At 45.5% G+C, this 15,184-nt stretch overlaps 1 protein-coding gene across 2 annotated transcripts in view; it reads right to left on the bottom strand.

Moving 5' to 3' along the window:
- Positions 1 to 15,184, bottom strand: part of BRINP1 (BMP/retinoic acid inducible neural specific 1) — a 171,567-nt gene that overhangs the window by 138,806 nt on the left and 17,577 nt on the right. The window contains exon 2 of one of the 2 annotated variants that reach the window (XM_046021693.1): positions 3,974 to 4,104. The exons of the other annotated variant lie outside the window; for it this stretch is intronic. The gene's annotated coding sequence lies outside the window, so the exon portion shown is untranslated. The remainder of the gene's footprint in view (positions 1 to 3,973; positions 4,105 to 15,184) is intronic. 2 annotated transcript variants of the gene reach the window in all.

Raw genomic sequence — 15,184 nt, 5'->3', positions numbered from 1 at the left:
ATTCAAAGTCACATCTTGGATAGTAAGAGTCACCCATGATGTTTGATTCTGGGCACGTCTGGGTTCTTTGCCATCACCCTGCACTGTCAGCCCCTGGGTTGTAGGGACATGGTCCCCAAGCTCCCGTGCCACGTGATTTTAAGCTAGTTGGGGGAATTTTTGAGTCCTGAGCCCTCTCTGCTTTTAAAATGCACCTTCTCCTCCAGACTTCATCAGCAATTCTGAAAGTGAAATCCCAGAATCTGTGGTCTTAAAAAAGAGTCCTAGCTGACTTTACTGCATTCACATGGATGATCAGCCCAGGCGGGGAGTAGGAGAGGAGCGCTGGTCCTAAAAGAGGGGGCAGGAAGTACTTACTGAGGTCCTCTCCATCTCATTGGCTGGGGATGCAAGGTGTGATCTAATCCATCTATGCATAAGAAAGGAGGCTCACAGGTTTTAAGCCAGAAAGGAACAAGGTGTTTCATGGGGAGCTTGAGGAAAGAAGAAAAAAAATTGCATCTTTTGGATGAAAGGACCTTAATCTACAAAACACAAATCATTTTTCCATACCAAAGCTCCTTCAAACCTAGGAAGTCAGCTGAGGCCTCAAGTCAGGCAAACAGCTTGTGTTTTGCAGATTAAGGAGCATTTGACCCAAAGGATCCATTTTTGTGAAACTCAAGGAAGTGCCTGGTCTATTTCTAGCTGCTGCACTCTGGGACAGAGGGATCTTTAAATGCAGACAGAGAAGGTGGCTACTTCCCTGCTGGGACTGGGGCCCAGCACAAGGGAGGCAGTCCATGAATGGGAGATTTCCTAAAAGAGGTATTTTGCCCCCAAATATCATACCAGCTTGCTTGCCAGGATGCCCCAAATATTCATTACAGAATAAACACAACTTTGAAATATTGAGAGCTCCCGTTTGAGGGAGAGGGCTGATAATACCAAGTGGCAAGAATGGGCCTCTATCTAGCACTCCAGAACCGAGAGGCCTCATGACTTCATCTGATTCCCACAACAACCCTGTGCCATCTGCAGGATGGGGAAACTGAATCCTCACTTCATAGGCAAGGAAATGGACTCCCAGAGGGTTGAAGTAGTGAGCCTAGCATTATTCAAACATTGTCTCCTGCTTTTTCCTAGATCTGACCCCAGCTCCAGGGCAATGGGCAAAGATAAAGCCCAAAGCAGGGTTATTTATATGATGTGGGAAACAAAGGCAAAAGAGAAAACTGAGATTTCCTTCCTGCTTATGGCCCATTGACAAGTCCTTGAAAGGGCCAGAGAGATCTTCCTCTGGGAGCTCAGCTGCCTCAATGTTAATTAACACTTTGCTAAGGGCAAAAGTCAATCTTCCCTTAATGTTATCCCAGCCCCCCAGGATCCTGTGAGTCTACTTTAACATATAAAAATTCCTTTGGAAACTTTCTTTATCTCTACCTCTCCCCATCCCAAGAAATATGTTAGCAATCATCCTAGGGTCTCACAACCAAGGCTTCATTAGACAGTAATTACGGACATTTGCCCAACAATAGCTAGTCCCCTCAAGATCCTGGAAATCTTGCTTCTAAAATTCCTTAGAGACCAAGGCTACCCAGACCCCCTCCCAACTTGAAAGTATATAATCGACCACTCCTCCTGACCTCAGTGCAGCTCTTTCTGCCCATGGGTCCTGTCCCCGTGCTTTAATGACACCACCTGTTTGCACTGAAGAAGTCTCAAGAATTCTTTCTTGGCTGTCAGCTCCAAACCCCAACAATTTCCTATATCATATGTAGGATAAATTAGAGGATGCCTTGAGTGAGATTTAATAGAAACTGCCCTACGCTGAGTCAGGATGCCTAAATTCTCACCCACTCCTGGTACTGCTGCAGAGGCAAGACAAGGTAACTGATATCTCAGGTCTTTGGAACTTGGTCTCTGTGCATACAGAATCAGGAAGTCTGGCTTCCATGTTTTCCTAGATTGCTTTCAAATTTAATATTGTCTTGGGCTACGATTCCTTTTTTTTTTAAAGATATTTATTTATTTATTTATTTACTTACTTATTTATTTGACAGAGAGAGAGAGCAAGAGACTACACAAGTAGGCAGAGCAGGGGACAGGGAGGGAGAGAAGCAGGCTCTTTGCTGGGCAGGACCCCCGATGCAGGACTCAATCCCAGGACACCCCGTGATCATGACCTGAACTGAAGGCAACCACTTAACTGACTGAGCCACCTAGGCGCCCCTTGGGCTATGATTCTATACTGGTTGAATAAAGAACAAACAGAGAGAGAGAGAGAGGAAGGAAGGAGGGGGTTAAGGCAAGTGGAGAAGGAGGAGAAGACAAAGAAGAAGCAAGAAACAGAAGACTAAGAATGAAGGAAGGAGGGGAGAAGAGAGGGAGAAAAGGAAGGTAAGAGGGAGGAAGGGAAAGAGAAAGAAAATACACCAAGCTCGATTTGATTTTGGCTTGCCTTAGATGAGGGGAAATTATGCCAGGCTAGAGGGATCGAGTCTAAGAAAGTGAATGGATTTGATTTGTCTAAGCCTTAGGAAAGCAAATATTACTGAAATGTTGGCTGACCGCCACTGACTTCCAAACAGAAAATGGCTTCCAGATATACTGTGGATACTCAGCAGGGTCTGTTAGTGAGTGATGAGGTGGAAGAGAGGGGAGGAAATTATAATGTTCTCCTGACAAAGACCAACAGAAAGAGCCAGCCCAAGAGGAAAGGAGGGGGCCCCAGCTGGGCCTCTCTTAAAAGGCTCAGATAATTTACACCAAACCCAGAAGGGCCTCTGGAAATGGTTATCCTAGGACTGTCTGAGCCAAGTCACAACGTTGAGAGCAAGGAGAGTTGCTCAGCGCACCAAGTCCTGATTTGGGAGCCGGGAGACCCAGACTCTAGCCTGTCTGTGGCTCTAATTCAAGGTGTGATCTGGGTCAAGGCTCATCCTCTCCGTGGGCCTCAGTCTGTCCATGTAGATAACAGTTGGGAGGTTTTAAATGAGCTCTAAGGCCCTTCTGACTCTGCCATACTATGATATACTGTGTGATCACGTATCTGTGACTTTCACTCATTCAACAGGTACTTATGGGACACCTGGTTCCCATAGGACAGGACGTAGTTGACATCTCTAAACCTGCAGTTGGTTTTGTGTGACGTCATCAACACTCTCCTGTGGTGGGGAGTGACCCCAAGGTGCCTGCCATCTGCTCTAGCCTTCTAGCTCCAAGTACAGAATCTTAAAACCTGGACCGTTTGAGGTTCATCTTGCACTTGATGAACCTCTGGGGAGGAAAGAGGTTTTCCTTAAGCACCAGAAGATTTCAGGCAGTCAGGAAGTTCTGCAGGGTCTCACCAGAGCTAAGCCAGCCCTTTTGGGGGCCAGTTCTCATTAAGGTGAAACAGGTGGGTAAAAGTCTTCTGATTTACATATCAATGTCTTACTGGCATCAGGAATCTTGTGGAAATTGAAAAGAAAGCCCACCGGAAATGTCCTGCTAATACTTGAAATCATTTTAGGTTGAATAAGTCTAAAAAGAATCAAATGCAGGGCTTCGTTTCATGAAAAAGGAAACCGAGGCTTGCCCAAGGTCCCACAGCTAGTTAATGGCAGAAACCAAAAGCAAAGACCCCACCTTCACGCCTCCTCCTGCCTCCTATTTTTACAACTCAGGTCATTCTCTCCCGTTCCTCGAAGAATTGATTTTTGGGGGTAAGGTTTGGTTTTGTTTCATTTTAGCATAAAGACCATTTCCAGTGATGCCAGTTCCCAAATTCAGCTCCTCATTACTGTGAGAGCAATTGTCCTGTCATGTGTGTGAGGGATGGAGAGACAGCTGGGCCTTTGGGGAACACACTGGAGGTGACGGGGAGGATGGGCAGTAGTGAGGGAGCTCCCACATGCAGGGGAGTGGAGGATGCGGGAATGAGCGAGAATGCCGCAGTTCGATGCAGGGGTGGAGACAAAGCAGTGGTAATTGATTTGAAAAGGCAGCTCACTGAGGTTGCCGCTGCCAGCCTGGCTCTTCCTGGTCCGCTCTCCTCTCAGCCACCCTCAGAGGCTCAGAACCATCTAGTCTCTATGCAGGGGGCGCCTCGCAGAGATTCGGGGCCAGATGGGACGAGTTCACCTGACAAGATGAGAGAGAAGAGAGAAAGGGAGGGAAGAGAGAATTTGAGAATGGAAGAGGACGGATCCCCTCTTCTCAGATGAAGATGATAAAATGAACCAGGGGAAAGGGGCTCAAGGGACGGGGGCTGATTCTATGGCAATGGGATGGGGCAGCTTTGTCTTTAAAAAGGAGGACGGAGAATGGAGGGAGAAGGGTCTGACCTCTTCCTCCCCATCACAACGGCTCTGTTTCTAAGCAAATTATCATCCTCTCATCTCAAACGCTGGACCAACCTCCTAATTCCTTCCCTTCCAAAGCCTTGCAGGAAATAGATGCTCAGTAAATGTTTGATGAGCAAATAAACATCCTCTAACATTGATTTCATCATGTCAATTGTGATGAAATGGTGTGAATCACTTCTTCAGGGGATGTAAACCCAAAAGTCCAGGCCATAAACACGAAGGAATGAAGGGGTCAGGCACTTCAGAAGTGATTATGTTGGTGAATGATAGTCACACAACACAATCTTGGACAGCAAACTGCTTCCCCATAGGCATGGTATCTCCAGGCTGCCAGTTCACCTGACCTCACAGGAAAAGCCAGGGGAAAAAAACAAACAAACAAACAGATTTTTATATGACATTTCTTCCTTTCCAGGCATGGATTAAGATCCCCCACCCCCCGCAACGACCTGTGAAGGTCAAATACGATGCATCCATGTGGCAACAGGTCCGTCTGTTTGTGACTCTGAACTTAGAGGAGCAAGTCCAAATATCTTAATTAAACACCCAAGCCTCTCCATTAACTAGTAGTTCCCTAACTTTGCTTTTGCCTTCTATACAACAGCACAGATCCTGTAACCATAGCAAGTCCAATCGCCTAACACTTTGGGAAATATACTGCTGTCTTTACAGGGGCAGAACATTTTCCCTGTTTTGTCCCCTGCCCCAGCCTTGTTTCCTCTAGGAAACTTTCTGGACTGCATCACCCACTTCTCAAGTTCTGTAGCTTGGAGGAGATATAGTTGTTCTTTGTCCTTTAAAACACAGGCCATCATTCCATAGTTACTAGATAGAATCCCACAGAAGAAAGTGTTTGAATGGGAACCTAAGATACCTGGGTTCTAATCGTGGCCATCCCCCACCTTACTGTGTGGCCTTTGGCAAGGTAACTCCTCTTTCTAGGACTCAATTTCCACTACTTTTGATATAAGGATAGGTGGCCTTGATATAGAGAAGTATCTCAGGGTGCAGGCCCAGCTCTCCAAGCCAATCCTGCCCCTGCATTGAAAAAACCCCAACCTGTAAGGCTCTGATTAGTTTCTGGCATGCAGATTGCAGGTGTATGTTTTTGTCTCGGCAATGAAACTGGCTGTTTTTGAACTCACTTAAGCTTCCCTGGTCATTTATTACATGCCAGGTACGGTGCTAAATGTTTCCTGTATTTTCCACATCTCATCTCTTCTTAGCTCCTTGCCATGATCTGGGAGACTGAGACCAACTGGGAGTGGCTGTCCCTTCCTGGCCAGTGTCTGGCCATGACTCTCTTATCCTGCAGCTACTTCCAGTGTCTGCAGTTCAATGTTTTCTTCATAAATGGGAAAGACTGGACTAGAAGGAATCGTTCAGCTCAAAATAGGAGGAGAGGGAGGAAGGAAGAGAAGAAAGAGGAGAGGGAGAGAAGGAGAGAGGAAAGGAGGACAGAAGGAAGGTGAAAGGGAGAGAGGAAGAAGGAAAAGGAAGGGAAGGGAAGGAAGAAGAAATTAGGGCGGAAAGAAAAAAATGAGGCACTAAATGAAGGGGGTGGGACATAAAGAAAACTTAAGTTTCTCTTTCTACCTGGACAGCAGATCCTGTTAATCTGTTTTCCTCTAGACCAGGAATAGATAACTTTTCTCTAAAGGGCCAGGTAGGGTTTTATGGGTCATACCATCCATGTTTCAATTACTCAGTTCTGCTGTTGTAGCATGAAAGCAATCGCAGATAGTAAGGAATGAGCATGGCTGTGTTCCTATAAAACTTTACTGGCAAAACAGGTAGAGGGCCAAGTCTGGCCCCTCCTCAAATGTCCTTGTGCTCCAGAAAGGAGTCGCTTTCCCAAGCCACCCTCTCAGGAACAACTTCAGCTCTTCTACCCAGGAGAAGACCCATGAGGTGTTCTCCCTCTCCAGAAATGACACTAAAGGGATTTCATTTATTTATTTAGAATTCATACCCCACTTGCCCCCAGACACAGCTAAAGTGATATTACAAAGTTAAATAAGATATAAATCAGGACAATTAAAAATAAAAATGGAACAAAGAACAGTTAAAACCTAGGGAAGGAAGTGATGCTACCAGGCACCTGGGAAGAGCTAATTGATCTGGATTTAGTTCTGAGGTTCCTGGCAGCTGAAGTAAAGTGAAGTTAATTGGCCCCCAAGGGGCTCAAATCCCTGAGTAGGGTCTCATTAGCATCAACCAGCTACCAGGGCACAAAGGAAGGCTGAGTGGAGATGTGTGACAGTGTACCCTGCCCCCAGGGTGCAGGGACAGCCAGGAACTGCCCCAATCCAAGAACCCCCTTCCCCCAAGCCAGGCCAATCTTCAGCACATCACAGCTCTTCACAAGGACAGAAAGGGAGCTCAGGATTTGAGGCAGTGGGACTCATCCAGACGTGAGAGACTTAAGATTGAGTTATCAGGACTGTAAGACCATATTTTCTGACTCCTCAAAGGAAACACTAGCCCTTGCTGACTTCATTGAGCTGTTGGGGGAAGTGAACTTATATATGCCAAAAGCCCAATCAAGCTGGGGACAGAGGAAACTCATATAACTGTTGTTAATTCCTCCTACAGAATTGTTAAATGGCGAATCCTCATTGGACGGAACTTCAGCATTGAAATTGTTCTCCCAAACAAGAGAGAGACAAGGTGGTGAGAATCACAGGAGGGGCCAGAGAGAGGAGCCAATAGGTAACAAAGTGCAATGATAAAAGGTCAGAATGGGAGGATGAATGTGATTAGGAAGTAGACTTCCAGCATTGGGTGTTTTATAGGCTCCAATCCCTGCCTCCCCCCACATCTTTTTTTTAAAAAATATTTTGGTCGATTTTTTAAAAAAGATTTTATTTATCTGAGAGTGAGAGAGAGAGAGAGCACAAGCAGAAGAGAGCACAAGCAGGGGAGAGGGAGAAGCAGGCTCCCCACAGATCAGGGAGCCCTTCACGGGGCTCGATCCCAGGACCCTGGGATCATGACCTGAGCTGATGCTTAACCTACTGAACCACCCATATGCCCCTCCCTGCCTCCCTCCCAAATGTTTCGAGGTAGAGATAGCTGAGCAACTGCTCCCTTTCTGTTTCCTTCTTGGGTACCTCAGCCTGGGTGCCTACCCTCTGCGCCATCATCCAATCAAGCCTGCTTCTCTCAAGCCAAATCTCTAAGTATGTGAGGACCTCTTAGAAGATTCTTAGAATTAGATGCTAGAGCTGGGAAGATGCAACAGACCCTGGGGTCAAGCATTTCATGAAACCAGGACTGTGACTGGTAAAGAGACGTCATGGCTGTAAGTGGAGACCCAGTTTTCTGCCCTTAATTCTTACAGTGAAAAAAGGAATCCCTTTTCAACTCTCGCCCAATCCTGATTAAGTTAAGAAGAAAGACTCGTTTGGCTTTACTTTTTTATCTTCTCTCTAACATTTCACAATATTCCTTTTGACACAAAGTGGGCAGCCCTAAAGATGGAGACGTGGGCAGGAGAGAATATAGCTAGAATACAGAGGCCAGACCATAAACTAGAACGTCATTGCACCGTTTTTGTTTTCATTGTATGATTCATATGCTTAGCCATCTTATTTAGTGCTAATAAGGTTTTTTGAAAAGGAATTTTGTGGTAGTGCTATGAGATTTCCTCTATCAATGTATACATTTCTGTAAGAAGTCGATAAATTTAAGGAACCCCATGAAGTGGCGTAGGTGGAAGGAAACGAGAACAGAACTTGCGGCGAGGACACCTGAAAGACTGACATTTCAAAACTACTGATCTGAGCCAATTCCTTTGTTTTAGGGACAAAGAAACACAGACAGAGCGAAGGAAAACGGCCTCACGAAGTCTCCTGTTGGAACTAGAACTCTGGAACAAGATCAGCCTCCCTTTGAACCCCAGATCTGCTGACTCCCACACTTACTTGGGGAATATTATCTCTCTTGCCTAAATCTCCATCTGTGTCCACAGAAAGGGAGCCTTACTGGCATCTGCATCCCACCTGCCACTGGCCCCAGAGTTAAGATGTTCAGCCCCTGAGACACATCTAGACGTGAGACCAGTAAGACTCTCCCTATGACACACGACATACGTGATTTGTGAGCAAAATTAACTCGACGGTATTGCAATGGCTCGATATTGACTTTATCCTCTTCCTAAGACATCGACCCAAATTGCCATTAGGCTCGTGCTGGAAAAATCTGTGCACAGCATCAAGCAAGTAGCCTTCTGGAACGATGAAACCCAAGGTTCTGGAACTGAGACTTCTTCCTAGGTTTTCCGTGAACTGTGTGACCCTGGCAAGTAGCTTGATTTCTCTTTGCCTCCGTTTACGTATCTATAAAAGAAATTTTCGTAGACTAGATCAGGCTGTTGTCTGGATCAAAACAATTCACGCCATCAAGCAGCCAGCAGGGTACCTGGAACACAGAAGCCGTGCAGGAAAGTCTCCCAGGTATTATTAGGGCACGGTGTCAAGCCGAGCTTCCCTGAGCTCCCCCCAGGTCATCAGCACAATAGTACTTTGGCTTTTGTGCTGTGTCCAAGATATGATCCCCCACGTGTGACAGGAGAAGGCCCCACCGCTGTATAAAGTGCAGATGCAAACAGGCTTCTCCACACTGCCCCTGGGGAATGAACCACGGAGTCAGTGAAGGGTGAATTTCAGAAGAACATCCGATTAAAAACCCATCAGTAAGAGAAAGCTGGCTCTACGGGTCACGTTCTTCAAGTCATAAACTCTGAACTTCATGACTGCTCATTCCCCACCCCTCACGAGGCATCATCTCTCTCTGCTGGCATTTTAACGCACCGGCTGCATTTATATGCACTTTACGGAGCTGTTTTTATCAAAACGTTTCCTCCTTGCAAGGCACCCTGTCAGAAAGCCACCCCTGCCGCTTAAACCTGGAAGCTCATCTTTCTACATCCAATAGAGTCTTCTCAGCTCTGTCTCTGCAGGGGGCTTCCTGATCAGGTCAGTGAATCCTGACTCTTTTACTTAGTCCCTGAGAAGTAAGTGACCCTGGCAGGTACTGAAATGTGAGATGTTGTTTGTGGTCCAAGGCTGCATTGTGCAGAGGGATTGCAATACCCCTCTTACGTGTCTGGACTCCCTGGCTGCCCTTGGCCCATCTACTAGGAGCTAGTCATTTGCCCTCAAAGGTCTGCGATGTTCGCACACATTGGTCCTACACCCAGAAATGCTCTTCCTGGAGGTGTCCCCCTGATGAACTCTTACTGGACCCATAGGACCCAGCTGAAACTGTCCTGCCTCCACCACATGGAACTTTCCAGAAACATCGGTGGTTCTTTCCTTCGGAGCCCCCGTAGCTTGTGGGGAAGATGGGACAGATGGAGAGAAGTCAACAGGGACAGTGCTGGCGTCAGAAGACCTCCGTTTGTTTCCCACTCACCGCCTGCTAGTCTTTGTTTTCTTGCACGACTTACGAAACATCGCTGAATCTATCTGTTTTCTTATTGGTAAAATGTGCGTAACAAGCATATTCTCAAATCCAGAGGGTGACAGGGAGAATTATTTGAGACAGTACATATAAATGTAACTGTGCCTTGTACAGAGTAAATGCTCAATAAATATACATTATTATTATTATTATTATTATTATTTTGCGCACGCATACACACACACACATTCTAGCACTCTCACATTATACTCTATTTGCTTAATATTAGTCTTTATCCTGAATGAAAAGTAAAGGCCACACTGTCTGTTCACTTTTACATCACCAGCACTTAGCACACAGTAGGTGCTTAAAATATTTATCCACTGATTAGACTCCAGCAGAGCATGGACATACCCACTTATCACTTTAACCACAGCCTCGAACACGTAGACGTGCCTTCCCACGCGTGCTCGTTGACTGAATGGAGAAACCCAAGGGCGGATGCGTGGATTTTAAGTGCTCTGGTTAAAAGGCTTACCTGGTACCCATTGCTGTTTCTGAACCTACCTCCCCCTTCCAGGTTCCAGCATATTCCACCTCAAAGGCCACAACCACCATCCAATTGTGCAAACGCCTTTGTTTTGCTAAAAGGAGCACTCAATCAGCTTATCCATTCAGCAACCTCAGCTCACACCGGATTTTCTTAACTCCCCTGCTGTGCTTTACAGAGCTCCCCCAAACACAAGAAACAGAGCCTCAGACTTTCCTCTCCACCCGGCCTGACCAGCCTCTCCCCATCACTTTAACGTTCCAGCATGTATTTCTTCTGTGCAAGAAAACAAGCAAAAGGTGTGGTTGACAAACTTCTGAAAATCAGCAAGAATCCATGCAACATTTTAGATGCAGGTATTTTCCAGATGGCAACCTAATCTCTGGCAATAAGCAAAACTCAGAGAGCCGGAAGCACCCACAACCTCTGTCTCATTGAATATTCACACAGCGCAGGCCTGCGCACACACATTCATCTGATTCAGCTCATTTCATGCAGAAACCCTTTCCAGATTGAGCCCATGTTACATGGACTTAATAATAATTCCAGACCCTGAACAGCGGCATTCTAACTTGTGTTCCCTTAAATCCGTCTTTGTCTTCGACTTCAGCTTTATCTTTTCATCAACTCCCTTACGATAAAGAGCTTCTTCAGGGCAGTGAATTCCTGGGGAGAATGGACATTCTCTTTCTGGGTGTCTCTAGGAAAAACAATGGCCCATCAGTTAGCAATAGTCTCACTACCTTCCACCTTACTCATGATTCAAAGAACTTTCCAGAAAAAGGAAACTAGGTGGCTCCAAATCCTTTCTATAGGCTCCTTCACCTTTCACCTCCCCACTGCCTTCTTCATAACGACACCCTGCTCAGCCTCAAGGAGGCTTTTTCAACCTCCGAATCCTAAGAACATTGGGTTTCTTAAAGTCTTAGGGACTGTTACTCGGTTCTAAATTTGATTTCATAGAAGGAGGTTAAATGATTCTTTTAAGTTTACTTTACTAGTAAGTAGTGCAGCATGGACTTGCACCGTGGTCTTCTGACCCAGGTTCACCCGGGCTCCCTCCTGTCTCCCTCATTTCTGCCTTGTGAGCCTTAATGATGATGGTTAATATCCACTGGCCCTTTTCTATGTATCAGGCACCGCTCTAATAACCTCGATAAACTCCTGTAACCTATACAGGTCTATTAGGCTAACATTACACCCACTTCACAGATAGGGAGATAGGAAAAACCTTGTTAAGTAAACTGCATGAGGTTACATAGCTAGTTACTGGAGAAGCCTGGGCTCACACCCCGGCCGTCCGGGTCCCAACTTCAGCCCTTCACCACCACGCTTCCTCAACTCTGAAGGCTGGATTGTAAGCCTTGTTATCGAGTGAAGTTTATTTATGCTCTTGTACCAACTTCACTACATCGAGCAGCCCTGAGACACAAAGGTACTCAATTCAGTTTTGATGACCTGAAGATTCGCTTCCTTCTTATGCCTTTAATTATGACCTACTATGGGCAAGACATTACCAGGGTCTTACAGGAGATGATGAAATTCATAAAGACATGATCACCTGATCACTGTAGTTTGAAGTCAAATGTGGAATGAGAAAAAGACTTCCTCTGTGAGGGGTACAGCGTCAACATCAGCCTCTCAGACTCCATGCCAAGTCAAATTTTTAAAACCAATTTCTTTGACCCACATAAAGTGTTCTTGCTCTAGGAAAGGGCATTTCACAATACAGAGACGGCAATTACTATTACCAGCATTTTGTAAGAGAAAGTACATTTAACCAGAAACATAAAATAGAGAGGGCATAATCTTAAAAGAAGATTGTCCTTCACATTCAGACATCGAATTTTCGACCAGCATTTGAGAGTCATCAATTTAAAAGAGTTGGGCAAAAGAGCATGCTATAGAAAGGCACATATAGGAAAGAAAAACCAACGTGAAGGGACTACCATAACAGAATGAGGGACAATGGAGGGGTGTGGGCATTGGCATTCACAGATTAAGAAAGAGGCTAAACATTTCAGACCACAGCATTCGTGATTCTACAAGCTCTTCCTTCAAGGGTTAAAAAAAATGCTATAAAAAATGAAATTACAGAAATACAAAAATAGTTTATGTTATGTTTTATGGCCTTTTCCCTTTGGGGTTCTATCTCTGGTGGATTGCCAAGGAAGGCAGTCTCCATGACATTAGCCAGAAATGGCAGGTGTCTCCTAAAAAACCACTAGAGTCCACATGAAGGATGTTAAGTAACAGAGGCCAGAGGGGCTCAATTTCCCCCCAAATTCCCATCTTCTCCCCTTGGGGCACCAGGAAATTGCCCACATAGACTCTCTTCCTTGGCCCAAATGTCTCCCTCTTTGAAAAGGTTGAAAATTATGCCTAGCATCCCATCACCAGTGACCTCTTTTTTAGAGTTCTAAGGAATTGTCTTGCCCTCAGGAGTAACCACAATTTATTAATTGCTTAGCCTCTTTTTCCCCCCAGCTCCTTCCCAGACCTCTCCAGATATTCCTAAGATGACATTCAAGATAGTGAGAAGATTAAGACCAGACACTGCAGGCCAATCCACCTGGCTCTGGCTCCAGCTGTGGGGCTCACCATCTAGCTAGCATTATTATTGGGTCTTTAGGTTTTCTGGGACAAATTTCAATGTTGGGGGGGTTCCACACCAACAACAGACAATTCTCTTGTTACTAGCTGGGTGTCCTATAATTCAACTTAATTCTTTTTTTTTTTTTTTTCAAGATGAGGGAGGTGGGAGAGGGAAAGAGAGAATCCTAAGCAGGCTCCACACTCAGCACAGACGCTGACACGGAAATGGATCTCACAACCTGGAGATCATGACCTGAGCTAAAATCAGGCGTCTGATGCTTAACCAACTGAGCCATCAGCCAAATGGTGCCCCGGTTCACTATCCACTGGCAGGTTTAGGGCTGAGTCCTTTAAGACTGCCCCTCATCCATTTCATTTCAGATGCCAGTCTCAAGGCCAAGCTACAGACTGGACATTCCAACAACCCGCTCTAATTCAGGATGCCAACCTCAAACTCAGGTTTTTTATCTCTACGACTAATCAACTAGCTATAGATCAGACATCCCCCTGACCCCTTCTTGGATTCAACTGAAATTGCTAGGATGCCTTCCGGAACTCACGAAACCCATTTACTCACTAGATCATGGGTTTATTATGAAAGGATAAGACTCCAAAACAGACAGACAGAAGAGAAGCATGGACAAGCATGGAGGAAGGGCAGGGAGCTTCCAGAATCCCCATCCTCTCTCTGGGTGCACCACTCTCCCAGCATCTCCACATGCTCACCGACCCAGAAGCTCTCCTGACCCTCTCCATTTGGGTTTTTACGGAGACTTCGTTACATAGGATCAACGGATTATATCCTTAGCCTTTGGTGACCAACTCAAATTCCAGCCCCTCTTCCCTCCCTGGAGGTTGAGGGGTTGAGTTGAAAGTTCCAGTCTCCAATCACAGGGCTGGGTCCTCTGGCAACCAGCCCCCATCCTTAGGTGCCATCCAAAAGCCACCTTACTGACATAACAAAAGACACTTTCATAGCTTCTTATCCATTAGGAAATTCCAACAATGAAGACCATAAATATATTTCTTATTATAAATCACAACATTATATTGGACTACTTCCTTGATTACATCTATCAATGGCCCCCTCCCACCTCCACAGGTCACCTATTAGTTATTGTCACTTTACTCCATTGTTCACCATGTTTTACTCTCCATGCCTCTTGCCATATCTCTGCCTTTGCTTTCTAGATTTCCTGCACACATTTCCAGCACCCCCCAACGCGTTTTACCCATGTTACTTTTTCCCAAGCCAATCCCTCTACCAAGAAAGACTTCTTTCATATGTCCACTCCAACCTTTATAAATCCCCTATTCTTTAACGTTCAGTTCAAGGTCATCCCCTCTTTGAATAATTGCCTCATCCCCTAAGGAAGAGGAAACCATAGCCTGTTCATGACCTTACAGCAACACTAATGCTACTGGGTGTGGGGTTTTGAAGGTTATGTGTGGACTTGGCCTCATTTGCCTTAGAATCACCCACAACAAAGGTAATGTAGCCTTCATCCAGCAAATGTCCCATAAATAAATAAATTTAAGAATGAACAAAAAGAAATAACAAAAGGAAAGCGTGAGTGAATATGCGTAGCACGAGTACAGCATTTCACAATTTCAGAGCATGTGGGCTCTAATGAAACCATGTGATCCTGCGGCTTTCCCAGCAAATCCAGGCTCAAGAGTTGGAGTCACTTGCCAGGTTAAAACACAACAAAGTAAGGACTTGAACTCAAGTCTACCAATGCCAAGTCCAATGCCCCTTCCACACCAAATGTTGTCATTATTAAGAATTAATGATTTTAGGGGCGCCTGGGTGGCTCAGTCCTTGGGCATCTGCCTTTGGCTCAGGTCCCAGTCCCAGGGTCCTGGGAGAGAGCCTTGCATCAGGCTCTCTGCTTGGTGGGAAGCCTGCTTCTCACTCTGCCACACCCCCTGTTTGTGTTCCCTCTCTCGCTGTGTCTCTCTCTGTCAAATAAATAAATAAATAAGATCTTTAAAAAAATTAATGATTTTAAAAAAGAACTAATGGTAGTTTATCAAAAACAAAAAAACACAACATGTAGGATCAGGCACAGTAAAAAAGAACAGAATGGATGGTTCCATTGTAAATGAGAGTCGTAAAACCTAAATATGGAGGGTCCAGCATACTCTTAGATGCAAGCAGGGGAACACAGCCCTGCTGGCCGGGCACTTGGGAGAAGCTTTACTTTGGAAAATGATAATCAGAAAGATCCTAGAAACAGACTTTGCCAATCTCTTGATTTCACCGATGGCCAACCCCATTTCCTGCACTGCATTCCTTGCTACA

Source organism: Meles meles, chromosome 11 (genome assembly GCF_922984935.1).
Source record: "Meles meles chromosome 11, mMelMel3.1 paternal haplotype, whole genome shotgun sequence".
In the NCBI taxonomy this organism is placed as follows: domain Eukaryota; kingdom Metazoa; phylum Chordata; class Mammalia; order Carnivora; family Mustelidae; genus Meles; species Meles meles.
Note: the sequence above shows the minus strand (reverse complement) of the source record. Positions and strands in the feature narration are given on the sequence as shown.